General features: G+C 41.8%; 1 protein-coding gene across 11 annotated transcripts in view; it reads right to left on the bottom strand.

Annotated features, from left to right (window-relative positions):
• Positions 1 to 16,664, bottom strand: part of LOC141127991 (uncharacterized) — a 185,155-nt gene extending 168,491 nt beyond the window's left edge. For 5 of the 11 annotated variants that reach the window (XR_012241627.1, XM_073614991.1, XM_073614992.1 and 2 more), the window contains exons 1-2: positions 15,321 to 16,664; positions 980 to 1,104 (exon numbers count right to left, since the gene is read on the bottom strand). The gene's annotated coding sequence lies outside the window, so the exon portion shown is untranslated. The remainder of the gene's footprint in view (positions 1 to 979; positions 1,105 to 15,320) is intronic. The other 6 variants (XM_073614989.1, XM_073614990.1, XR_012241631.1 and 3 more) reach the window with 5 other exon arrangements.
• Between the last annotated feature and the right edge of the window lie 11,108 nt (positions 16,665 to 27,772).

The raw sequence follows: 27,772 nt of genomic DNA, 5'->3' as shown, positions 1-27,772 counted from the left end.
GGTTTTGGTAAATCTAAAGGAAAGTTGTAAAAGACAAATTGTATAATGTATGGCCAGCCTTAGTTTAAAAACATAATCTTGTAACTATGGAATATGTATTTCCTTTGTCTTCAGTCTTTGTGTATCTGTCCTTTTGTGAAAGCAATACTGCAGACTTGAGAATTCCTAGTCATAATCAATTATGAGTTAAAGCGGATTTCTAATTTCTACTACCCCCCCCATATTTTTTTTTAACAAACCCTGCTTACCTGGGGTGGTGCTTAGCCTGTTTCAGATACTCACCAACCCAGCGGATCCAGTGCTATCCAGCGGACATCCTCTTCTCAACTGGCAGCGCACAGTCCCACACTACCATGTATTGCTATGGCGTCATCAAAAGGCTACCAGCTGTTCCAGCTTCAGCGGCCACACCTCTCGATGACGCCCTTCTAGGCCCATCCCCTCCATCTTTACTGAATGGAAGGCTTTGCCTCCTGGGGTTTGTGACGTGCATATCCCAGGAGGCAAAGGGAGGTTGGTGTATGTCATTCGCCTAGGCGGAGGACATGCAGGGGGCAGCATTTTCTAAAACAATAAGCGTAAATATAACAAAAGGCAGCTATCCATGCACAGTACCAGAGGAGGGATCATGATACAGAGGGTGAAGATCTTCTTTAAAGTGTTATTAAACCCTAGTGAAGTTTATAACACATAACCACACAGTCTCTTCTGTTTTTTTATGCCCAACAGGATTTCTGTTTTTGCAGTGGCTCCTATCACTAGTGGGGTCTCAATGGAGCCATCCCAGTGTGCATGCCCCCCCGCCCCAGCTGGCACAGAGAGGCTGCAGCTAGAGGATCTGTGATTTGCCCATCTCCCTGCCAACCTGCTTTGGGGTGACTATAAAATAACTAATGAAAGAACACTATACAAACAATTGGACATAAGCGTTTACATGTATTTTTAAAAAATAACTATTAAAAAATGTGTTTTTACTCACTTTTCCGTTGATCCTTCAGTATAGAGTCACTGAAACTTTGGTGCATATGGACATTATAAATGTGCAAGTACATTTGGAACATGTAGGTCAGTGCATTGGGGAGTAACTGTGTGCATGTTGCCTGCCTGGAAATTGGGAAATGTTACACCAGGTATACAGAGTGAGGGACATTTGTAAAAGGTAGAAAACCTTTAGAAGCAGAGAGTATATAATGATGCAATTTGTGAACATAGTAAACAGATTTATATAAGCAGATCATTTTTAAATGAAGGATTTAATACTCATAAACATGTGATATCAAGTCCCCAAAGTACCAAAGTGCCACAATTAACTTCATCAGATGCAAAGCATATCAGCATGCTGGATATATTTTGTTCATACATTTAGCAAAAAAAATTTGAAACAGATGAATCATTTTCAAGTTAGTACTCCAGAATAGGGATGGGCTTTATGTTCGGGTCGAACATGAGTTCGACTCGAACATTCGTTGTTCGCCAGTTCGCCGAACAATGAACAATTTGGGGTGTTCGCGGCAAATTCGAAAGCCACGGAACACCCTTTAAAAGTCTATGGGAGAAATCAAAAGCGCTAATTTTAAAGGCTTATATGCATGGTATTGTCATAAAAAGTGTTTGGGGACCTGGGTCCTGCCCCAGGGGACATGTATCAATGCAAAAAAAGGTTTTAAAAACGGCCGTGTTTTTTAGGAGCAGTGATTTTAATAATGCTTAAAGTGAAACAATAAAAGGGTAATATTCCTTTAAATTTCATACCTAGGGGGTGTCTATAGTATGCCTGTAAAGGGGCGCATGTTTCCCGTGTTTATAACAGTCTGACAGCAAAATGACATTTCAAAGGAAAAAAGTCATTTAAAACTACTTGCGGCTATTAATGAATTGTCGGTCCGACAATACACATAAAAGTTTATTGATCAAAACGGCATGGGATTTCCCCACATTGGAACCCCGAACCAAAATTAAAAAAAAATGTGTGGGGGTCCCCCTAAATTCTATACCAGGCCCCTCAGGGAACCCCATGACAAAATTAAAAAAAAAATGGCATGGGGTCCCCTCAAAATTCCATACCAGACCCTTATCCAAGCACGCAACCTGGCAGGCCGCAGGAAAAGAGGGGGGACGAGAGAGCACCACCCCCTCCTGAACCGTACCAGGCCACATGCCCTCAACATTGGGAGGGTGCTTTGAGGTAGCCCCCCAAAGCACCTTGTCCCCATGTTGATGGGGAGAAGGGCCTCATCCCCACAACCCTTCTTTGTTCTCTTGCACCTCTGCTTTTCTAGAACTGGAGTTCCATTCCAGTACCCCTTGCGGAGAAACAGAGGGCTCCCTCCACAACACCATAGGCCCATTATCTCCCCATTGATGATCATATGTCTTAAACTGCTAAGACTCTACACCCTACCCAGTCAGAAACTATATAGGAGAGTTTTTCTAACTAAACTTATTTACTGTAATTACTGTAATCTCTTTTGTGTAACTATTTTTTATACAGTATTATGTTAATTGCTGTTATTTCTGCAGATGCATTTTTTTCATGCGACTGTGCCATATGAATCCGCCTCTCAGTGCTGAAACAAAGGGCCAATGATACCGTTGCCATTCTGCCCACTATCCCTACCCGGCACAGGGGGGGGCCATGACGCAACATCATGGCCCGAATACCCCGAAGGCGTCAGATCTTATTTTGATGCCCCGGGATTTCCTACTGTGCCGGTGGTTATAAGCCCTAATTTTGACGTTCTGCCATTCGCTCAATGACAGTACAATCATCATAAAGAGGTTTGGGCATATTTAAGAATAAAAATCTCCCTTCACATTCTCTTATTATATATATTTCATATTTCATCAGTACTATCCCCATTTCAATCAATTCTTTGCAATTCTTTTATACAATTTTTTCTTCCTTCCTTTTTCCATCTCTAATGAGGGAGTAAAGACCTGCTACTTTTTGTCATACTTGTCACTGTATATCTTGGTGACATCTATGACATCAGCATAGAACAGTACCTCATATACCGCTGTGCATAGTCTGATACTTTTTTTTTTTTTTTTTTTTTTGGAGGAGGTCCAAGCGTCTGCTACCTAGACAACAGGGAAGCTTCTGGACGCTTCCCCTCAATACATTGTACAAAGGTGCTTCCTCTAAACAGTGACAGCAGCTAATTGAAATCGCACCCCCTCCACTGCACCACCAATGAATGTGAGACTCTACCTAGAATAGGGCTACGCCCATCACTTAGCCACGCCCACACCCCATATATTAGGACGCCAGGGATGGCCACAGGCAGCATTCCACAACTGGCTTTGTTACAGAGAGGTACTCCAGGACCAGAGCTCCCTGCCACTTGGAACAATACACCTGACACAATCAATTTAAGGTATTTGATCTCTTTTACTCTATGATGGCCCTGGGGAACCTTATTTCCCCTACGAATCACCATTATTTCCATTCTTTGACCTTTTTGATGTTCAATTTCTTAGCATTTCCCTTATACCTTCATGTTGTTCAGTTGTTTAATTATCACGACTGCCAAATACTGGTTTCTTCACAATATACCAGGCCATCCCGTAGAGGATATTTGAGCAGCATTGACAATCACGTGTTAGGACCCCTGCCAGCACTGGGAAAGCGATTTTTCACAGTTAAATGCAAATGTAAGTCGCATATAATACTTTTCTGTTGTAATGCGATTTCTGTAGTCGCAAATGTAAGTCGCATATAATACTTTTCTGTTGTAATGCGATTTCTGTAGATATAGGTAACAAACAAATATTTAAGTATATACCAATAATCATGCTGTTACTTAAAATTTTAGAATGTGATGCAGTCCCTCCCTGAGGAAGACTTTATCCTTACAATAAGTTGAAACGCGTTGGAAATCTGCTATCAGGACGCCATCACACCTATCGGGGGTGGTACTTGTAACTAGCAGTAGGATGCATCATATGTTTCCATATATCTGATGTTTTTATAATTATTCTCAACTAGATCAATGTGTATGTTCATGTATATCCTATTCGTTTTTGTATCAATAAACTTCTTTTTAACTATAATTCAACACTGCCAATTTCTGCATTGCCCTTAAAATCCCATTTTGAGGTACACATCTAGTTCTAAAAATTACAAGGGATGCTGGCAATGACACGGCCAACCCTCTGAGTCATACATTTATGTAAACATCCCCACAACCCTTGCCCAGTGGTTGTGAGGGTCTGTGGGCGGGGGGCTTATCGGATTCTGGAAGCCCCCTTTAACAAGGGGACCCCCAGATCCCGCCCCCCCGTGTGAATTGGTAATGGGGTACAAATCTACCCCTACCATTTCACAAAAAAGTGTCAAAAAGGTTAGAAAACACAAATGACGTTTTTTGACAAGTCCTTGATTAATTTCTTCTTCTTTCGCTTCTTCTTCCATCTTCTTTCTTCTGGTTTTCCTTCAGGGTTCTTCATCTTCTTCTTCTCCATCGTCTTCTTCCTCTGCTCTTCTCGTCCTGCGTCTTCCTCCAGGCCTCTTCTCCGCTCTTTCCGCACGATCCGCCTCAGTGGGAGTCTTCCGCCGTGTGACGCTTCGGTTCTTCTAACATTTCTTATATAACAGAGGGCGGGGCCACCCGATGACCATGCCCTCCTCTGACGCACAGGGAACTTCCCTGTGGTTTTCCCTGTGTTGTCAGAGGGGGGCGAGGTCACCCATTTACGTACCCGATAAGCCCCCCCGCAGACCCCCACAACCACCGGGCAAGTGTTGTGGGGATGAGGCCCTTCTCCCCATCAACATGGGGACAAGGTGCTTTGGGGGGCTACCTCAAAGCACCCTCCTAATGTTGAGAGCATGTGGCTTAGTATGGTTAAGGAGGGGGGGGCACTCTCTCGCCCCCCTCTTTTCCTGCGGCCTGCCAGGTTATGTGCTCGGATAAGGGTCTGGTATGGATTTTTGGGGGGACCCCATGCCATTTTTTTTTTTTTGGCGAGGGGTTCCCCTTAAAATCCATACCAGACCTGAAGGGTCTGGTATGGATTTTGAGGGGGACCCTCACGACATTTTTTTTTAATTTTGGCACGGGGTTTTCCTTAATATCCATACCAGACCTGAATGGCCTGGTATGGAATTTAGGAGGACCCCCACGGCATTTTTTTTTTAAATTTTGGCACGGGGTTCCCCTTAATATCCATACCAGAACTGAAGGGCCTGGTATAGAATTTAGGGGGACCCCCACGCATTTTTTTTTTTATTTTGGTTCGGGGTTCCCCTGTGGGGAAATCCCAAGCCGTTTTCATCAATTAACTTTTATGTGTATTGTCGGACCGAAAATTCATTAATAGCCGCGAGTAGTTTTAAATGACTTTTTTCCTTTGAAATTTCATTTTGCTGTCAGACTGTTCTAAACATGGGAAACATATGCCCCTTTACAGGCATACTATAGACACCCCCCAGGTATGAAATTTAAAGGAATATTACACTTTTATTGTTTCACTTTAAGCATTATTAAAATCACTGCTCCCGAAAAAACGTCCATTTTTAAAACTTCTTTTTGCATTGATACATGTCCCCTGGGGCAGGACCCAGGTCCCCAAATACTTTTTATGACAATAACTTGCATATAAGCCTTTAAAATTAGCACTTTTGATTATTCATGATCGTGTCCCATAGATTTTAACGGTGTTCGCATGTTCGAAAGAATTTTTTGCCTGTTCGCAAGTTCTGCTGGGAACCGAACCGGGGGGTGTTCGGCTCATCCCTACTCCAGAATAGACTTCAGAGGGCCTGGTTTACTAAAACACGAAGTGAGGTGAATTGAATTTGATTCCTGTTACACAAATCCGGCCATCCCCTGAATACCTGTTTTTTTTTGGGGGGGGGCCGAACTGCAATTTTTAACCTCTTCCCGCCTAAGAGTAAAACAAATGTTAATGCCTCAGCACAATTTTACAACTTTGACATGTTAGTAAAACTGTACATATTATCACAACTACTTTGTGTATCCAGGTGGATTATACTTAGTTTTTTTCAGGACAACTTGGGCTTTCTTTTGGTAGTAAATGGCAATGGATACCTCCTGTTTTTTTTTTAAAGGCAAACTGGCCTAAAATAGTTTAAAATATATATTTTTTTTTTTCATTTAGCTGTAAATTTCTTGCTATTTCCATAATTTACCACCAAAGAACAGCCCAAGGGAAATTCTCCTGCTCCTAATGATCGCAGTGATACCACATATGTGTACGATAGTTGTTGTTTGTACCTGTAGTAGGGCCTAGAAACAATATATGCTCCACGTTTTTTTTTTTTTTTTTAGCAGCAATATATTTATAAAGAGATAATATTGGTTGAGTTTAAAATATAAGCTCTGATTAGCGACACAAACAACAACATAAACCATCACTCATGGCAAACAATACACCAAGGAGACCATGGTTTGCAAATTAGATTACAACACTGCTATCCACGTGAATACCCCAATACATTTCAACCCTTTTATTTGTGGTCTTCTTCAGGGGGATTTATTATTCTAGGGAAATATATCAAGAAAATTTTCTAATTTAGACAACATTATTGACATTTTACAGTATACAAAGCATTATTGGACATTTCATATTGTGCAATAATACATCTCCATATATGTGGTGATATATTTACCATTCAGAGGATGGAAGAGTGCGAATGTATTGCACAACCAGGATTGCTAAAAACTTTTGCACTCAGTGATCCTGGAATCTCTGCATATCCCCTCCGCACCCTCCAGGTGAGTCCACAGTCCACAAGGCTTGCAAGGAGCCACACTCTTGGACCTTGAGAGGAAGAGGGGAGATGAGGCACCTGCAATTTGGCATTCAGAAATCTCAATAGGTAAACAGCAGATATTCTGTAAGTATTCAGTACTGCTTTGCGACACCAGAGTAGTTGATACTCAATCGAGTCCTTATTTTTTGCTACTTGGGAGGGAGCCTGTCTCACTGACGAATCATTTGGATTAAATTCCCATATCACACTGTACTTGTGTGGATTCACATGAGAGGTGGTTTTTAACCTATTTTCTCGATACTCAATTGAGTACTAGAATTATATGGATTGATATTACTAATTTGTTTTATTTTATAGTTTGTTCATTTATTTGGTTTATTTATGGATTGAATTATATTGCCATTAGTGCGATGAGATGAAAAATGAGTGTGCTATGTGTTATTACCTAAAAAATATAAAGCGCTATATATTCATGGTATACATCAAATGTGCAAATGATCATAATACACAGTATAAAGTACTAAGTGCTCAAAATTGAATAATCCCAGATATACTTCACAGTGCACAAATTATTCCAAAATTATAGCATCCAGATAGATAGTAAATTAAAAGTGCTAGTGCTAACAGGGTACAAGAATAAAGTCCAAAAGTGCACAAGAATCTTTGAACGGATACGTAAGGTGCAATGAATAAAGTGCTGTGCTCCAAGTGACACTCTGTGCAAGTATGATCTTTTGTGAATAAGTGATAATACTCCTCTTCGGTGTAAAAACACCTCAGTGTGCAATGGCTCCTTACCTTACTGCTGTAAGATAACAGCATAATAATGATTAATGGTAATGAACATATCCGGGATTCTGCAGTAGATCGCCCCTAGCGTTCCTTATGTATAATAATATTCAAGGTGGCATCAATGGAGCTTGATATCATGGTAAGGCTTGGTAACCTGGTGGATGATCCTCATTTGTAGTGGTATATAGCCTCTGTGTTAATTAGTGACGATGGAAATCATCCCAGATAGGTGCATAAATAACATGAAGAAAGAAAGAGGGGGGACCCAGATAGTGACGTATGTAAAAACTGGGTGTTTTATTAAGTTGCAGAGAAGTCACGTGATTGTGACGATACGCGTCGGAATAGATGGGCACCAAAAGTGACGTCAGGCCACAAGTTCGCTGCTCATTTTGTTTTTCGTTTGTAGATGTGTTTTTCATGTAAATATTATTATTGGCTGCAACCTAATAAAACACCCAGTTTTTACATATTTCACTATCTGGGTCCCCCCGCTTTCTTTCTTCATGTTATTAATGCACCTATCTGGGAGGATTTCCATCATCACTAATTAACACAGGCGATATAGCACTACAAATGAGGATCATCCACCATATTTTTTAGTGATTTGATACTTACTAGAGCGCAACACCATTTATTGATTTTTTAATATACACTTTATTTTTGGTACGGAATGACCAATCTGGTGTTTGCTGCAACTAGTGTTTTGCTGTGTTCTGATTAAGGTAGCGTGGGAATATTCATCTTATCTATGTGTTATTACCTGATTAGTCAAATTATAAAAGTGAATATGCTATTAAATGAAGTGGTGTATGTGGGGATGAAAAAGTAATGAAAGTAAGGAAAACAGAAGAATGAAATCTGATGTGATAAGTGACACTGGGGAGCTAGTATATAAAAATTGAAAGATGAAAGCCAATAATGCTGTAAGTGCATTCATTTTTTTTTTCATTAAATTGGGCAAATACAATATACTTACAGCTCTTTAAATAAAGAAAACTGTAAATATAATGATATATGATTATATAAGACAAATTATGGAAAAATTATTTTTTATTTATTTGGTATGCTCTGTAACACACATGTTTGCTTTTTAGTGATTATCCTGTATGCACCGTTGTGTCTCTCCCTGCAGCACTGGATGGGTGCCTCCTTTCCATTCGGCTTCCCGGCACGGTGGGGAGACGTGAACAATTTCACGATTCTCCCCAGTTTATGCTCCCATAGTTGAGCCTTTTCCTCCTTGGCCACTGCAGGGAGCATTTCCATGCTGGCAGCATCCCTTGATCACCGCTGGATGGTCAGTGACATTGTGTGCAGACGCAGCAAGGCAGTACATTCGCGTGACGTGATGACGTGAGGTGAGCACCTGCAATCAATTGGCACAAAATTTGGATACTATTTAAACTTGCAGCTTCCAATGGATCTTGAGGTGATCTCTGGAATGCTGCTAACACATACAGGAAGGATTGGAGTACTAAGTAAGTGCTGCTGTTGGACATACCAGACTGGCTGATATGTGTACTATACTGCATATTTTATTCACCTACATTTTCCTTCATTTAGGCCCTTTACAAATCAACTAATATATTGATTTTTTAAATTAATATAGATATGGCTTCATCCAAAACACTTTGAACATTTGTTTTAGTATCATACATCCCTGTTTGTCTGGCACCTCATATTTCACCTTTGGTCATCTAATATGGGGTTCTTTTCATCAAGTGTTCACTAATATGTTCTTGTACACGTTTTTGCACTTATAGCATTATTGGCTTTCCCATCTTCCAATTTTATACACTAGCTCCCCAGTGTCACTTATCACATCAGATTTCATTCTTATATTTTCCTAATTTCATTACTTTTTCATCCCCTCATACAACACTTCATTTCATAAAATATTCACTTTTCTAATTTGACTAATCAGGTAATAACACAGCACACTCATTTTTCATCTCATCACACTAATGGTAATATAATTTAATCCATAAATAAACCAATTAAATGAACGAACTATAAAATAAAACAAATTAGTAATATCAATCGATATAATTCAAGAACTCGATTGAGTATCTACTAGTCTGGTGTCGCAAAGCAGTACTGAATACTCACAGAATATCTGCTGTTTACTTATTGAGATTTCTGAATACCAAATTGCAGTTGCCTCATCTCCCCTCTTCCTCTCAAGGTCCAAGAGCCTGGCTCATTGCAAGCCCTGTGAACTGTGGACTCACCTGGAGGGTGCGGAGGGGATATGCGGAGATTCCAGGATCACTGAATGCAACCGTTTTTAGCAATCCTGGTTGTGCGATACATTCTCACTCTTCCATCCTCTGAATAGTAAATATATCACCACATATATGGAGATGTATTTTTGCACAATATGAAATGTCCAATAATACTTTGTATACTGTAAAATGTCAATAATGTTGTCTAAATTAGAAATTTTTCTTGATATATTTCCCTAGAATAATAAATTACCTTGAAGAAGACAACGCATGAAAGTATTGAAATGCATTGGGGTATTCATGTGGATAGCAGTGTTGTAATCTAATTTGCAAACCATGGTCTCCTTTGTGTATTGTGTGCCATGAGTGATGGTTTATGTTGTTGTTTGTGTCGCTAATCAGAGCTTATATTTTAAAATCAATGTATATTTAAATCAATGTTTTGAGATAATAAAAGATCTTTAACCAATTATCTCTTTGGAAATATCTTGCTGCTAAAAAAAAACCCTTGGGGAAACTCTTTCATTTTTTTCTTCCATTGCAGAAACAATATATGCTACCCATGATATACTGACCTTTAACCTTAACACTAACCCTGGCAAACATTGATCTTTTTTTTTTTTTTAATCTTTATTTAATTTTCAAAAAAGTTTACATACAGATAAAACCCCTCCAGCTGGGAAAGTCTCTATACATCTCCAGGCATAATCTTTCCATTTCCCCAGTTCAGCTTAATAAGACTACCTCCCCCACTGGACCCCCCACCCCCCTACCTCACTCCCAAACCCCCCGCCCCCTCTCCCCCGCAGGCCCTTTCCTTCTCTTCTAGTCAGATAAACCATAATTTAAACCCCATGTGCTATCTTAACACTGCTTCCACAAATCTATCTGTTTTTTTAAAGGCCCCCCAAGGACTCCACTTTCCCTTCTCTTCCTCTTGGTTCCTATCAGGATGTTCTTTCCACTCTGCTCTCTCTAATCTGTAAATTTCATTCACTTTAGCAATCCAGTCCTTAATCTTTGGAGCCTCCTCTTCCTGCCATTTCTTTGGTATTACATTTTTTGCAGCATTAAGTAATACTGGGGTTAATGAGGACTTATACCCTTTCTTCCCTCCCTCCAGGCCATGGAACAGACAGCTCCAAGGGTCATACCGTATACCCTTACCCGTTATTCCCTCTATTAACCTTATCACTTCCTGCCAGTAAATTTTGATTTTAGGGCATTCCCACCATAAGTGCGCCATTGTTCCTGGGACTCCACACCCTCGCCAACAGTTGGGAGATTTATCTAATGAAAATTTACTCACTCTAGCCGGGGTCATATACCACCTGGCTAGACACTTATAGTTACTCTCCCTTGTTTTCGTATCTACTGCCGTCCCGTGCGTTGCTCCCAGGATACATTTCTCCAATTCCCTGTCGCAATGAGTCCCCAGATCCTCCTCCCATTTTCTAATGAACGGGGGCGGATCCTGTCCGCCCCTGCTCATCAGAATTTTATAAACCTCGGAAACAGTGCTTTTGAATTCTTCCCTACATGCTAATTTCTCAAACCCTCTATAGTCTGCTTCCTCCCTTAAGGGGCCTGGAAGACTTCTAATAAAATGCTTTAATTGATTATACCGCCACCCATTCAATAACAATACCTCCTTTAGTGCTTTTAATTCTTGAAATGTTTTTATTTTACCTCTACTTATTATATCCCTTATCTGTGTTCCCTTCTCAAAAATCCAATTCCCTCCTATCAGTCCCGTCCCTGGGGGAAAAAACGGGTTATCTTTTATATAAATTAAAGGTGAGTTAAACTCCCATTTATTTAGATAGTGAATCTGGTCCCACATTTTAAGTGTATGGTGCGTTATATGATGTGTGTCTTTACCTAAACTCCTGTAGTGTGGTGGATTCCAAATCATATGGCTCAAACATACCTTACTCAACCCTGTTTCTAAATTCGCCCACCTTTTGTTATTACTATTTTTACCCCATTCAAGTGCCCGTGCTATTACAATTGCTTTATAATAATTTCTAAAATCGGGGAGAGCTAACCCCCCTCGTACTCCCTCTCTACTCAACATCCCGTGCGCAATTCTCGGTTTCTTATTACTCCAAACATATCTATTTATTAATTCCGACAGGACCCTGAAGAACTCCCGGGGGACCGGGATGGGCAGCATCTGTATTTTATATAGCACTTTAGGTGCAAGCACCATTTTTACAATATTTATTCGCCCCGTCCAAGAGACAGGGCCATGTGATATTCTCTTTATTTCAGCTCTTATTTCGTTCAAAAGAGGTACGTAATTTATCTTATACAGGTTCTCCCTAGAGCCCATCAGCTTCACTCCTAGGTACTTAATATTATCTTTCCATGGAAAATGGAACACCTCGGCTAGTCTATTAGCTTCTAATTTATTATTATTAATCTTTAATGCTTCGAACTTTTCTATGTTAATTTTAAAGTTTGAGAGTTCACTATATTTCCTCATTATGGCCAACACATTGGGAATTGAAATTCTGGGATTTGAGATATAGAAGAGTATATCATCAGCGAATGCCGCCAATTTGTGATCCTCCTCGCCTACCGTACATCCACTGATGTCCGGATGTCTTCGGATCATATTAAGAAGGGGCTCCAAAGCCAAGACAAATAGGAGCAGGGACAGCGGACAGCCCTGCCTAGTACCGTTCTGCATGACAAACCATGCAGAAGGCACATTATTCACCCTCACAAAGGCCGCTGGTTGGTTATATAGGGTCTTTATCCGTTTTAACATTATTGGCCCCACTCCCATTGCTTCCAACGTGTTGAACATAAATCCCCAGTCTACTCTGTCAAACGCCTTTTCGGCATCAATCGACAGAAGTAGCCCTGGGGATCTGCTTGCTTTAAATGCCTCCATTATAAGGAGAGACCGCACCCCATTGTCTCTTCCTTCTCTTCCCGGGACAAACCCCACCTGGTCCGGATGAACCAGGAAGGCCATTTTCTCCCTCAACCGGAGTGCCAACACTTTAGCATAAAGTTTGGTATCTGCGTTTAACAACGCAATTGGCTGATAACTCGAACATAGGGTGTGGTCTTTCCCTTCCTTGGGGATCAGCGTCACTGCTGCCAGTAAGGTTTCCCCACACATTCCCTGATTTCCCAGGCCGTTCCACATCTGGCAAAGCCTTGGAACCAGGGATTCCTTAAATTTTTTATAAAAACTTGCTGTGAAACCGTCTGGCCCAGGACTCTTGCCCCCGGGGGATTGCTTCAAAGCTCTCAAAACCTCATCCTCCGTAATTGGTCTCTCCAGTTCCATTGAATCTGTTTGTGACAGTGTGGGGAGGGCTGCTTCCTTTAAAAATTCTCCTACCTTCAGCTCTTTCTTCCCCACCAGTTTTTCTCTTTGCCCAACTGAATAGAGAGAAGTGAAATACCGTCTAAATTCCTCCGCTATTTCTCTTGTTGAGTGTCTCATTTCTCCTTTTTTGTTTTTAACCTTCTCTATGTAATTCTCCACCTTCTTTTTCCTAATAGTTGCGGCCAGGTGTTTCCCTACTTTATTCCCCTTCAAATGGAGGTCTTTACAATATTTGTACCTTCTTTTGTGGGCTTCTACTTCTAACAGTTCTCTCAACTCCTCCCTTTTTATTATCAGTTCACTAAATACCTTTTTTTCCTCTTCCCCGTTGGCTTTGTGTAGTTGTTCTAATTTGTGTATCTTTTCTATTAGACTCTCTTGCTTTTTCGCTCTCTCTCTTCTCCCCCGTGCCGATCGATATTAACACCCCCCTTATATAGGCCTTGAAGGTCTCCCAAATGATTGTCCCTGGGACCTCTTCAGATTCATTGGTTTGAAAAAACCCTTCGATCTCCCTCTGAATCCTTTCCACAATATGCTCTTTCTCTAAAAGAAAATAATTTAACCGCCATGTATATGGGATCCATTGTAGACCCTTAATCTCTAGTGTCATCACCACAGGGGCATGATCGGACAAAGTCTGTATCTCTATCTTTGAACTCACTATTGAATCCAGTAAGCTATGGTTTACTAACAAGTAGTCCAGCCTTGAATAGGTCCTATGGACCGGTGAGAAGAAGGTGTAATCCCTCTCCTTAGGGTGCAGCACCCTCCATACATCGATCAACTGCTGGTCATGCAATCTCTTCCCAATTCTGTAGCACTCCTTTTTATCTGCCCTCTCGGTACCAACTGACCTATCCAAGGCTGGATCTAAACCAAAGTTGAAGTCGCCCGCCAGGATCACTTCCCCCTCTTTAAATTCCTCCAGACTAATCAGGGTCCAGGAGAGGTATTTTATCGGATCTCTGTTTGGACAATACATGTTGGCCAATGTAAAAATCTTTTCATTTATTTTTATTTTCAAAAACAAAAATCGTCCCTCTGAATCCACCCTCTTATCCACTAAATTAAATTTCATCCGCTTTGAGAATCCGATAGCCACTCCCTTCGCCCTTTTAGAGGGGGAGTCACCATATATCCATACCGGGTGACCTCTTGAGGTCAGCTTAATACCCTCCTCATGCACTAAGTGTGTTTCCTGCAAAAAAGCAATATCGGTATCCAATCTCTGTAATTCTTGAGCTAATTTGAGCCTTTTCCCTGGAGAGTTAAGTCCTTTCACATTATATGACAAGCATCTAATTTCCATTACCGCCCCTCTTTATATGTACTCTCGTATCCCACAAATTCACCTCTACTTTTCCCAGAGTTAGCCTGTCGTCATTACCCAAGGAAGAGAAAGAACGATAATAAGAAGAGAAAAAAAAAGGAAAGAACAAAAGGACAAATAACCTGTACCCTAAATCTGCGGGGGCCCTCCCCCCTACCGCCCCAGTGTGAAAGCAGCCTTATGGAGAACAAATCTTCCCCTCTCTGCTCTGGAATAGCTCTGATTCTAAGGTTTTGCCTTCTGTTTTGATTCTCTTGCTCTTCGAGTTTAAGGAGCAATTCCCTCTGATCTGACTGCAGTTTTTTAACTTGAAATTTCAAATCTTCAATCGCTGATGTGTGCTGCTCTATTACCTCCTCCACTGTTTCCACCCGTTTCAATAGATGTCCCAGATCCTCCCTAATATTGAGAATCTCTGCCTTCAGCACATTCTCTAGTTTGGTAAACATATCCTGCATCTCTGTTCTTGTTGGTAAAACCTCCATATTTACTTCTATGCTTGCGTCTAATTCAGGCTCAGGTGAGGTTGCTACTCTGGAGTTACTTCCTGTCGCTCCCTTATTCTTAGAGGGATCTTTCTTTTTATCTTTTACACTTTGTTGTTTATTGTCCATGCTAGGGCTTTTGGCTTGTGTTTCTGTCAGGTATTTTTGGATGGTACTTGCGTTTAAACTGTCCCTTGGTTTTTTAGCCTCTGCAGCCTTATTGGTGCGCCCTTTCATATTCTTCTCCCCCCACTCTGCACCTCTCTTATGTTGGTCGTCTGGGTCTCCTTGCTTCACTCTGCAATCCCCTAAGTGTGTTCCTCCTGATCTTCTTGCAACAGATTACTGCACACATTTAACACACAGGGACACATTCAGCATCCGCTTTTCCTACCTGGTGTTGTCTTGTTGCAGGGGTCACAAAGCTGATGTTCCTCCTCTTACATGGCTAACAGGGACGCTCTCCACAACGTCCGGGACTCCACAGACTCCACATACACCAAAGTGACTCACTTCTCGAAATGGTAATTGCACCTATCGATGCTGGTGTCCTGTGAAGCAGGACAGTGTATCCGGTTCCCTCTCCCACTACAAACGGGAGAGGGGAATGAAGGAAGGGGGGAGAGGCGGGGGGAGAAGCGGCTCTGATCTTCCTCCACGCCAGTCAGGGGGGGCGGCGGGCCACTGCGATAACCAGCGTCTAGGGGATCTAACTGCACCAGGCGGGTTTCCCCTACAGGCGGACCGGGAGTTCTCGAGACGCTCCTTCGCCGTACTGCACGTACTACATCCAATGCCGGTCTCTGCCCCAGATTCGGGTTCCGGATCGGGTTCAACGCCCCTGCTGGCTGACGAAATGCTGGCTGCTCCCGCACTGTTGATGCAGCTGTCTCTCGGAGCTCGGCGTGGCTCTCACCTCACGCTGTCTCTCTTACCATTCTCCTCCTCCTCTGACCTCCGCCACCCCACAGCAAGGCCCCTCCCCTACCCCTCACGCATCACGCAATTAGGGAGGGATGACAAAAATATTTTTAACGGCAAATATTGATCTTGTTATTTTTTTCTCCTTATTTTTTTATTTATTTTTTATTCTTAATTTTTATTTATTTATACATTTTTACATACACTTATTTGTGTATATCTTCCTCTCCTGCAAGAAAAGAATGATACAATGTATCTTCCTCTTCATTGAGACTGATCCCTGTGATAGCCAATCAGAGGCTATCACAGCAATCAGGTGACCCGGAACAGGGAGTCCCAGGTCCCGATCATTCGCACGAGACCTGGGGCTCTCTGTGAGAGCCTGGTCTCTGTGCTGGGAGCGCTCCGTCCCAGCACAAAGAAAGATACACATACATGCAGCCCCATGGAAAAAGACCCACTTCTGTGAGGCTGCATATATGTGTACAGTAGGCAGTAAGGGGTGAATAGGACTAATGCACCTCAACCACAAGCTAAGCATTTGTGGCATTGCCCCATTGACTTGAATGGTCAAGTCTGACAGGCGGTGCCACCTGTCAGCTGTACATGCATGTTAAATTTGACACAGCTACAGCATGTGAGCAGCCCTAGCTGGCTGTGTTATACTTCAGGTGGGCGATAGCAGAGACATTAAATCTCAGGTTAGCGGCCTGTGTTTACCACATTCCCTAGCCATCTGTGTAAATAGGCCTTATTGTGTATGTGTTGGAAAAAAAGACAAAAACACAAGTAAGGAGCAAAAGCTGTTGTAAGTTCAAAGTGCAGAATAATCGTTCTATGTCTAGTTTTTCAATAATCAATTATTTGTTGATTACAGCACATTTTCACTTTTATACTGTTTTGGGCAATCATATTTTCTTTGTTTAAATACAACTGTTCAGGCACCATTCAAAGTGATAATGTGCAGACTAATTCCTTAATGTTAGTCTTTTTTATACATAGGGCATGTCCTGCGATCACCCCAATACGAATGTATTATCAGACTGTAGCTAGAGGACACATGGCTATTTGTACAAATGTTTTGGGGATGGGGGGGAAGTGAAAAGAAAGGATAAGCATATCCCCTTGATTAATTACCATAGAAATGAAACCCTGCGGCAGAAAACTAAAAATATCCGCATTCTAACCAAGGTGTTCCTGTGCTGACTGAGCTACACCGCACCGGGTCTTCTCCGCGTGTCATTTTTCATCATTTGACACTGATAAAGGGCTGTAGCATGGCTTTGTCTTTATACAGCACTATACATATCCATATCAAAGATGTTTGTATCTCCCTTTCATAAACAAACTGCTACCTATTTTTTTGGCCTAGTTTCCTTTCAGATCTTGCGCACCTACTCTTTTTCATATAAAATAGGATGTTTCTCTTTCTCTCTTCTGTCATTGCCTGCTGTAAAACCACGGCTCCTGTAATAATAGATGTTATGCACAGCTGACAGTGCATTAAACACTATACAAAGCGCTGTTTAGTGATACAATTAATCTGAGTAAGGAAGATCCTGGCATGAAGTGACTGCGATAGCAAGATATAAAATCCCATGTGCAAGGTCAAAGCAGATGGACTTGAAAAATGTTTTCCTGTCATTTTTATGGCTCAAGATATAAAAATACATGCATTTTAAGTAAATTTAAACAGGGAGTAAAGCCAACGTGTGACATTATTATATACCAAAGGCTACTTGTTACCAGGCTAAGTGATATTTCTGAAATAAATGAAATGTCTACACTTTACTAAACATATCCATCAGACTTTCTTTCATCACTGTGAACCATGTTGCTGTATTATGAAGTAAGTGCTTCTTGATCTGAGTTATTAGCGAATGAATGACACATCTTTTTAATGTCTATCCACTTCCTCTCTAACACCTCTTCTCGGTTGCCCTACTGTTCAGTCTGTATAAGCTGTACTTTGAAAACTTCCCATTTGTGTGAATAGGCAAGGTTGAAGATATTGACACTCAGTCTGCCGGCAGAGCAGAACAAGTATCAAAATGTAACCCCTGCTGTGGTAAGGGTAGACTTACACAACGAAACTCATCGACTTAACCCTTTTCCCAAAACAGTTACATTCAAAGCATGCCATGAATATTACCTCTCACAGTTGCTTGTGCCCTCAACTATACTGTCAAGCCATCAAATTACTTGCATCAAAACTGATTACATGTGCAACAACATGGCAATTACAGATTAAACAGAGGTGAAGATGGCAGCTGGCTGTAAAGTATAGGTGGGTTTAGTTCCACATTAAAACACAGAGATATAATGCAGCAGGTCAGTGGCGGCCCGTAATGCAGGGCGCAGGGGGCGCTGACCCCCTATCCATGCGTCCGGACCCCTAATCTACATGCAGGGCGCCGGACGCATGGATTCCAATGTTTTTTTCAAGCACGTGATTAGAGCCTGTGGCTCTAATAGGCTTCAGAAAAAGGTGAACCCACCCAGTTGCGTGACAATAGCGAATATTCGCTATTGTCTTCCTGAGTCTCCTCCTGATTCTCACCCAATTTGCCAAATGGAGAAGTGATCCTATTGGTTGCCTAGGAGGAGGATGGAGGAGACGCATGGCGCCGTGCTGCCGAGGTGGAGGAGACACATGGGAAGCCGCCACCCGTCGCCCGGAGGAAGCGCTGCCCGATAGATGGGGTAAGTGGGGGGCTGGTGTCCAACCGACCAGGGGGTGCGGGTGCATTGTTTGCCGCCCCCCCAAAAAAAATACCACCAGCCGCCACTGCAGTAGGGGTTATATCTCTTTTTTTTTTTTTTTTTACTCCTGATACTGGTATACTTCCCTTCTATTACAATACTCTTACTTGCATGGATTTTTTTTAATCTTTGGGTTTGCATTTGACCTGCAATTAATAAATTGCGTCTTACCAGGAGTCAGATCCAATGTACATATTTGCCAGCACACCACGGATCGTCAATTACATCCAAATTTGTATTGAAGAATAATCACATCACAGAAGACATAGTGCCACGTTTCAGAGCCACGCAGGACCCCTTCGTCAGGCATGGAGTCAGCACTTTCTACAATAAGTAAATCATGTTAATATTTAATTAGTTTTGTTTATTTTTCTATCTGAACCCACAAAAAAATAATGTTCCATATAATTTCAAGGCCAAGTGACAGGTTCTTTTGCATTTGCCATACTCCTCCACCACTATGTTTCTCCATTGAAGCCTACAGTAAATGCTTTGCAAGTTTGGAGAGGTATGTGACCTCTCCCCAGAATGCAGTGCTTGTGTGCTAAACTTGAATCCTCTCATTTGAGGACAAGAAAGAAACCATCTGACATGAAACTTACCCGGGGGTTTGGACTTTTAGCTCTGATGGATGAACAGAGCAGTGTAGTGGTTGGTTGGGGAGGGTGGTGGTGTTTTTATAAAAGAACCTGTAATCCCCCCCCCCCCCATGTTTCACACCATTCTCCCATTTCAGCCTAAAGTCAAATCTGCCAGCACACTAATGCTCTTTATACACACCTTAAATTTCAGATGAATCAACCAAAATTTGAGCTGTGGTTGTCCTTATTGGCACTACTGGCTTGGCAGATTTGGATCTGAAAATCAAGGGAGCTGGGTGAAAAATTCTTGCCTGAACTTTGACTGCAATCAGTCAGATGCAGTCCATGTTTGGGTGTTCTGAAAGCTGCAGGAGCAGTGGCTGCCAGAATACAATGGCCGTCAAGGGAGAGTCCACCATTCACACTATTTACCTTAACTGGATCTCACTAATTCTTAGATGTGGCGAATGCATTCAATTTCTTTTTTAGGCTTTTTTTTTCTTATTTTTACGTGGTGATCCAGGCAGTAAGTCTGTTACTAAACTGTCCAAAAAAAGTGTCAGTTAGAGGGTTGAGACAATCCATTTAACACTGACAGAGATGCTTACAGTATAATATTCAGCATTTTTTCATTTATGTAAAACTCTTATCCCCAAAGGTGGAAAAAATGTTGCCATAACTGTTTATAAAGTGTTAGCTGGAGTTCAGCTTTCATTTTTTAGTCTAAAGCTGCTAGTCTAAAACTTCTCTCACTAGAATAACAATGCTGCTGTACAAAGGTGTCTGCTTTACTAGTTCTTCCAGAGAGCAGCCACCCTAAGACAGGAAGTGTGTTACTGGCTGGATCACCTGGAGAGTGCTGTAGCCCTTACCCCTGGATTAGCCGATTGGTATAATGGGTTCTTAAACACCTGGTTAGATAGTCAGAGGCTGCAGATGCCAGTATGAGCTTAATTGTTAGCATACTATCACCACTGTATTAGCATATAGAAATAGACGCCATGCTACTTGATTGTAAATAGAGCAAATATATTATTGCAATCCAAAATAAATGGCAATGCATAAAAGTGATAAACAGGTAAAATAATCAGTTTGAATGCAATGAACTATCTGACATGAATATCAAGCTATAATATGGCAGTTAATCCAGAGCACAGTGGTACTAAGCAAAGTCTAACTAATTTCAGCAGCACTGGTAAGGAACAGCGTAAACAATAAACCATATAAACAAATAAATGGCATAAACAGCATGAACAGTCTTACAGTATCTCCCTGCGACAAATGATCAAACAGTGTCCCAGAGTGCACAATGTGTATATCCTCCAAGTATCGGTACAGTATATGCATATTTTCCTGAAAAGGGGGTACCCCTGGGAGGCAGATATACAGTACCTGGCACCTGACTTGGACACTTCAGCCGCCTAACGGTGGGGTTAATCTATATGGTGGTGCACTCTAAGACTGCATGCAGTCATGTGCTTTGGGGCTGCTAGACATAAATTGTGTTGTACTGGAATACTTACAGTAATGAAGAAAGCACAGCTGAATCTGCTCACCAGTCCTAACACAAAGAAAACCTTGTCCTGGACATTTGTCAGTCTGCAAACCTCAGAAACCAAGTCCCCAGTTAATTAGTCCTCATGATCTGATCCGCAAAGACCCAGCTCTCAGCCCTGTGGTCCTCACAGGCTTGGTTCTCTCTGGTGTAGACAGAGACAGGTAACAGCAACAGGTTTGTCCCACTCCAGTTCTCTTTACACAAGACCCAGCTTCTTCTAGCTCAATGCCCAGAAAACTCTCTGTTCTCCCTTTCTCTCACATGGGTTTTTGTGCCTCTTGTAGTTCTCAGCAGCATTTTCCCCTACAGTGCAGCTCCCCTTACAAACTAAATTTCCCAGGGTTCCATGTGGCTGCATCATAGTCATTCTAGCCCTTTCTCTCTCCCCAGCCCTCCCTAGTGTGCAGATCTAATAAGATCTTGAACGATCTAAAAGTTTGTAAACATACTTTTTTTAAAAAATCCCACAGGACTTACTTCCTTTAAGCATATTCACCACGCCATGTATATACAGTATGTACTGATGTGTCACCCATTTCACAGTGCCTGCGTTCTGAACTACAATTATACTGCAGAGGTGCAGAAGAGGAGAAGTTTCAGCAAGCAAAGTCACTGCAAGAAAAGCCTCATATGTGGCATTTATTAATGTTTGCAGGCAGCAAAATACCATGAGATTATGTGGTCCTTTGGAATTTGAAAGTAAACCACACGAAGAAGGCACCCCACAAAACATGCAAGCAATCCAAGAAGTTGTTAAAAAATATGGCTGGCAGATAGGCAGAGCTTACAACCAATTCGGAGCTTAGATTGGGTTGTCAAAAATAACAATGGTGATATTATAAAAGAAAAGTGTATGTTGTGATTTTAGCTCTCCTTTACATGTATAGCTAGCCTTAGGGTGTGAGGGGGTGTGAATCTCCTTAACAGGGCCAACAACTAACTCTGGCTGTCTGCAGAGCGGTGTGCTTGAAGAGTTTCTGATTAAGATTTGATTTGTTATTTAAGACTTGACATTACTGAGTTCTGGGCTAAGTCTATGCCAACTGCCATCATCTGAGTTTGGTGGGACTTAAGCTGATCATACATGGACTAATCTATGTATAGCTGCTCCCATTTGAAAGAAGTTGATCTAGTGATCATCTCCTCCTGAATGGGATTGTCAATATATTTTCGCTTGATCAGTGCTTGCAGCCTATCGGTTGCAGTGCTGGTTGGTGTACTTTGGCAATGGAGGAGCTCTGCTGCCAGAATACAATAGTGCAACAGGGGAATTCCCCCATCCATCTCAAATGTGTGAATTGGGAAATCATTTTTATTTTTTTTTCGATCAGCCGCTTGGCTGATCAAAAAAAAAAAAAGATTTATCTATGGCCACCTTTAACCACTTAAGGACCGGAAGGATTTACCCCCTTAATGACCAAGCCATTTTTTGCGATACTGCACTGCGTCGCTTTAACTGACAATTGTGCGATCGTGCGACATTGTACCCAAGCAAAATTTATGTACTTTTTTTCCCCACAAATAGAGCTTTCTTTTGGTGGTATGTGATCACTTGCGCTATAAACAAAAAAAGAGCGACAATTTTGGAAAAAAAACAATATTTTTTTACTTTTTGCTATAATAAATATCCAAAAAAAGAATAAAAAAAAGAATTTCTTCATCAGTTTAGGCCAATATGTATGCTTCTACATATATTTGGTTAAAAAAATTGCAATAAGTGTACATTGATTGGTTTGTGCAAAAGTACTACAAAATGACGAACAGATTATGGCATTTTTATTTTTTTTTAATTTTTCTTTACTAGTAATGGCGGTAATCAGCGATTTTTAGCAGGACTGTGACATTGCAGCAGACAGATTGGACACCTTTGACACTTTTTTGGGACCAGTGACATTTATACAGCAATCAGTGCTATAGAAATGCACTGATTACTGTATAAATGACACTGGCAGAAGAAGTTAACATTAGTGTTGCTCAAAGGGTTAAATGTGTTCCCTGGGAGGTGTTTCTAACTGTGGGGGGGGTTACTGACTGGAGGAGGAGAAAGATCCCTGTTCCTGATCACTAGGAACGGGGGATCTTTTTTTTACCTTGACAGATCCCCGTTCTGGCTCTCTGTGGAGCGTTCGCGGGTGGCCGGTGGACATCACAGCCGCCGGCCACGAGCATCGGCTCCGTGCCGTGGGCATGTGCACGTGCCCACTGTATCTATTGCACAAATTGACGTACAGCTTAGATGATTCATGCAATAGAGCCAAACTGCCACAGTATAACTGCGGCGGCTGTTCTTAAAGTGGTTAATCTGAAAGTCAGGGAATCAAAATTCCTAGTAACAAAATGTCACTTATTTAGAGAAGTGCACATTGAATGGCTTTTATGTTAATAATGGTGATAGAATACCACTCACAGGCAATGCTTTACATTCAAAGGTTTAAGGGGCTAAAATATTCCGTTTAAATCTCTGGTCTAAGGTTTTCTATTCTTTTTTAATTTTCCCTGCTCTCTGCTAGTAATTTGTTCCTTTATAAAAGCAGCCATTTTCACCCTGAAATAGGAGAATTGTCAACATAGAAAATGGAAAATTGTATACTTACCTGCACAAAGCATGGCAGCATACACGAATCAGGACTGGTTATACTATATTTAAATAAGTCGCCTCCCCCTAGGCGTTAGTCTCGTAACTATACTCAAATGCGAAACCCATAAGGGAGGGACCTCTATGCTGTCATGCTTTGCATCATGAAAGGAAAATTACTGTCAGGTAAGTATACAATTTTCCGTTTTCCTGACACAAAGGGTGACAGCATACATGAATGGGATGTAGCACTCCTACAAAACCTATAAGGGAGGGCCATGCTGAAGCATTTGAATCAACATATCATTAGATTAGTTTAGAACTGAAGTCAATTCCCCTGCTTCCACTGTTGCCTGATTGACTTTGCAATAGGCAAAAAATGGTTTGTAATATATGAACCTGGTTGGTATCCTGTAAAATTCTGGACCTCTGAATTTTGCCCATGAGCATACCACTCATCTGATAAAGTGAGCTCTGCACTAGATTTATGAATTTATCTTCCTTCTATAAGCCCTTTAGGCTACTCTGACCCGAGATAATGCTATTGTCTTAGTGGACAGTGAAAGTCTTCTTCTGATACTGCCAGGCCTGAAGAGGCCACTGTCTGACCTTCTAGAGAAGGACCACTTCCATGTATTTCTTCCACATAGAGTCCATTACTCCAGTTTGTGGTGACGCTGACATTTTAGTTTGGACATGCCGGAAGGGTGATGTCTTGACCCAGAAGCAAAGATGCAGACCCTCGTCTGGTGCTGGTGAAGAAGAAACCAGAGCTATTTTGTTTGATTATGGTAGAAATAAGGTAGTTTATGGCTTGACGCTTGGATCTCTGAAAGAATTCTCAAAGACGTGATATCCTTAAGAAATACTACTTTAGTGTCACTGAACCTATTGAGGTAGTCTTGTTCAGAAGAATGACCCTAGTTGCAGTCGGAAGCAGAGGATTCATCCTGAAATTCTGCAAGATTTTCCATGTTCTAGTATACCTGGAGTTTGCCGCAAATATTGAAGGTGAGATCCCGCAATGAGCCTTTTTAACTTGGTCTCCCAGTTGCTAGATGTAACGTGGCTGAATTTGGATACACTTGGCTCTGCTGTGTAAGGTCTGAGATCTCAAGAAGAATAAAATAGGAGGAACTTGGGCTAGAGACTGTACTTTGGGGACACCATGGCCTGCAAGGCCACCAGATCATTGCCCTTATCCCATTTGTATGACTACGGATCCTGGTTGAACCAGATGGACTTGTGTCCTTTTTCAACCTGCCCAACCATGCACTATGATCCTGATGAGGAGATCACGAATCTGGTGGCTATACGGGCTAACCTGCTCACCCAGCTGAATGTTAGGAAATCCACTGCTTCCACTTCTGGGAAGCTCCTCTTGCATGAATGACTTCCATTCCAGACCATTGAGTTTTCTGCCAAGTTGAGACTCATTGAACCGCTTGTTGGTCTAGGGACTCACCCTTGACATCCAAGGCTTCGTATTTTACAGTATCTGACAGGAAGTTCTGGGACACCAGAATACAGAGCGATGAGATGAGACAGGTATTACCGTTGGCAAACCTGAATAGGAGATGCTTCTTGCCATGACGATAAGAGATTACCTATAGCCGTCTGTTTAGAGCATACCTGAGGCCTCCTAGGCTGTGTTGCCCAAACACCTTCCCCACTTGGGAATCACTGTACCCCTGCTCTTAGACACTTCGTCCTCCACTGGCCTATGTCATTGACTTGAGCTAGGAGGTCACCGAGGTGAATAGACTTTAATGATTGTTACGTCTGGAAGTTTATGAAAGTTGATAAGATCAACTATCCTTAGCCACCATCAAGAGGACTAGTCCCATATGGTGGGGTAATCTTGCCTGTAATAGGAAGCAAATTCTATCATTACCTTAGAAGGCTAGTTTTTGATGTTCTCAATCTTCTTGACCATTTGAGACATGGGATATAAACAGATGGGATAGAGCTAGGACCTGCCTCCACATAAGTCCTAATACTGTCACCCTCTGTGAGGGCAACCCTACAGTATTCTCCTGAACGTCTAAAATGTCATTATTATAATGAGATTAATTGGCCTTACCTCTGAATCAGGGTTTGCCAGGACCTGGAGGATGTTGAGCTACCCACATCTGTTGTCCACATAAGGCACCTGAAGCCCTTGCTTCTGCAAGACGGCCACTACTGGAAGCAATGTTCTGGAAAATGTGGAAAGGTCAATGGTTGCTGAACGAGCCCGAAGTGAAATTCTCAGAAGCCTGAGTGTACCAAAGTGCGCATGTACACATCAGTTAGATCTAGAGAAACTGTAGCTGTTTTATCTAATAGCTTGAGTGATTGTTCTCAATGACTCCATATGACGTTTTGGATCTTGATCCTTTGTTACATATCTTGCCTGAATCTGCTTTTCGACTGACAACAATGGACCGATTGTTCCTGTTGGACAAGATTTGGTAACATTTGCTTAAAGCCTTGATTGCTCTAAAGAACCATAGTGGGAATTAGAGGAGTTGGAAGAGTGGGAAGAAATTCTGTTGCACAAAGTACAACTCGCCAGCACACCTGGAATCTTCCATTGTTGTCCCAAGGTTTTGTTGCAGAGAGATCACAACACAAAGACAAGTTCTGCACAGACTTCACTGATCCTGAGTCTCATTTGCATTAAATTTCTGATCCTGAGTCTCATTTGCATTAAATTTCTGCAATATAACACCTACTGGGCACATTTGAGTGAAAAGGAACTTTGCTGCTCCTCGAGAGGAACAGACTTGAGCTTAGGCGATTAAAGACGATTATGGATCTTCCAATCTTTTCTCTAGCTTTTCTTAGGCCCTGTCACCAACTCTTTGTTCTGGGCCTAGGTGACTAGCCTAAGGGATTAGTCCCTGATCTGGACATCACTGTTTCCATCTTGAATCATATTCCAGTCGACTTAGAAGAGGTATACGCCATCAGTGGGTTAAGCCATAGGGCTTGACTAACCCCACAGAATAGTAGGAGGAACAGCCTGCTGCATACATAGTGGTTGCACTGCCTCACTGGTCACTCTAATTTCACTCATGGAGCAAACACCACAGAGGCGTATTACTGGCCAAGTTTGCCCTCAACTTGTCTGCTGAGAACCAATAGCCTTGGCTACTGAAGTGAACTCCAACACAGGTCATACCATACTCCTTAATGGTAGTATAAATCTTCATTTCCAAATCTATATTGCTGTTTCCATGTCTCTGCGAAGGCTTTCGCATCATCCGCTTGCAGACTGGCACTTCTGGCTGGTCTGATGAAGATTACTTGACTTGGCCAACTGCCTCTGCAGTAAGAGTTGGGCTTTACAGAGGGGATCTTGCATCCTCTGCTAGCATGAAGACACATCTGGCCAATCTGTTAAATGCTCTTTGGCCTGCTGTTTTTTGAGGCAAGGACGTACCCTTTAAACAGACTCAGCTGTTTGATTAGCTAAGTACCTGAGCCTTAGCGACTAGAGATCTAGCCAGTCAGTTTTCACCTGAGTGAACACATCTGCCGTTGTGTTTTACTGCGGCCTGATATGCAACTTGGCATAGCATCTTGGCGGGTACGTCAGCTAACCACACTCCCCGTTCTGCCCAGGGTGGTCCTTATTATGATTTCTTTTAGCCCATCCCTTCTGGCAGCACTTTGAATGTATAGCAGTTTTAGAGCCAAACAGGACCTGTCGCTGTTGGAAGAACAAGTTGCCAATTTTCCTTTGGGGAGTGGTGCTGGTATTTAAGGGCTGGAGAGTTTTACAATCCATACTGCCCACGCACTTTTTTTTTTTTTAATATGAAAGCATACCTACCTGACCCTCACCTTATTGATCGTGGCTGGTCTCTGGGTAAGCTTGTGGCTCAAGATATGAGCTGCAGGTATGTGGTCATAATAAATACCTGGGAGTACTGGTTAGGACATAGCCTTAATACAATATCAGTGGCCATCTACACACCCATTTGTAGACCTTGAAGCAGCAAATGGATCTATATGCTGTGAGCAAGGGTTAAACTGTTTGGCAGAAGCAATTACAGATAGTAGTGTACTAAACCAATTACTTAAAGCACTGTAACTTAAGCAGAACACTGAATTTTATTTATTTATTTATTTTTATGCTTGCATTTAGACATAACAAATAGGTTAATGCATAGCAATCATTAAACACATTGCACCCAAAAGCAGACCTTACAACGCATAGCAGCAACACAATGCATAGCAGTGGCATCCATACTGAAGCATCATTTTGTCGTCATAAGCAGCGCAATGAAGGGTTAATATACCTGGCAGGATCACCTACACTAGGTAACTGCCTTGTAAAGGTTAAAAACAGCAAATCCAAGCATTATAGCAAAACCTGCAAAACCAGGCATTGCTGAGTTAATAGGAAAGACTCAACTTTGCAACAAACACCTGATATATCAGTTCATGCATTAATAGTC

Source organism: Aquarana catesbeiana, linkage group LG02 (assembly GCF_042186555.1).
Source record: "Aquarana catesbeiana isolate 2022-GZ linkage group LG02, ASM4218655v1, whole genome shotgun sequence".
NCBI lineage: Eukaryota > Metazoa > Chordata > Amphibia > Anura > Ranidae > Aquarana > Aquarana catesbeiana.
The sequence above is the reverse complement of the archived record's forward strand: the minus strand, read 5'-3'. Positions and strand labels throughout refer to the sequence as shown.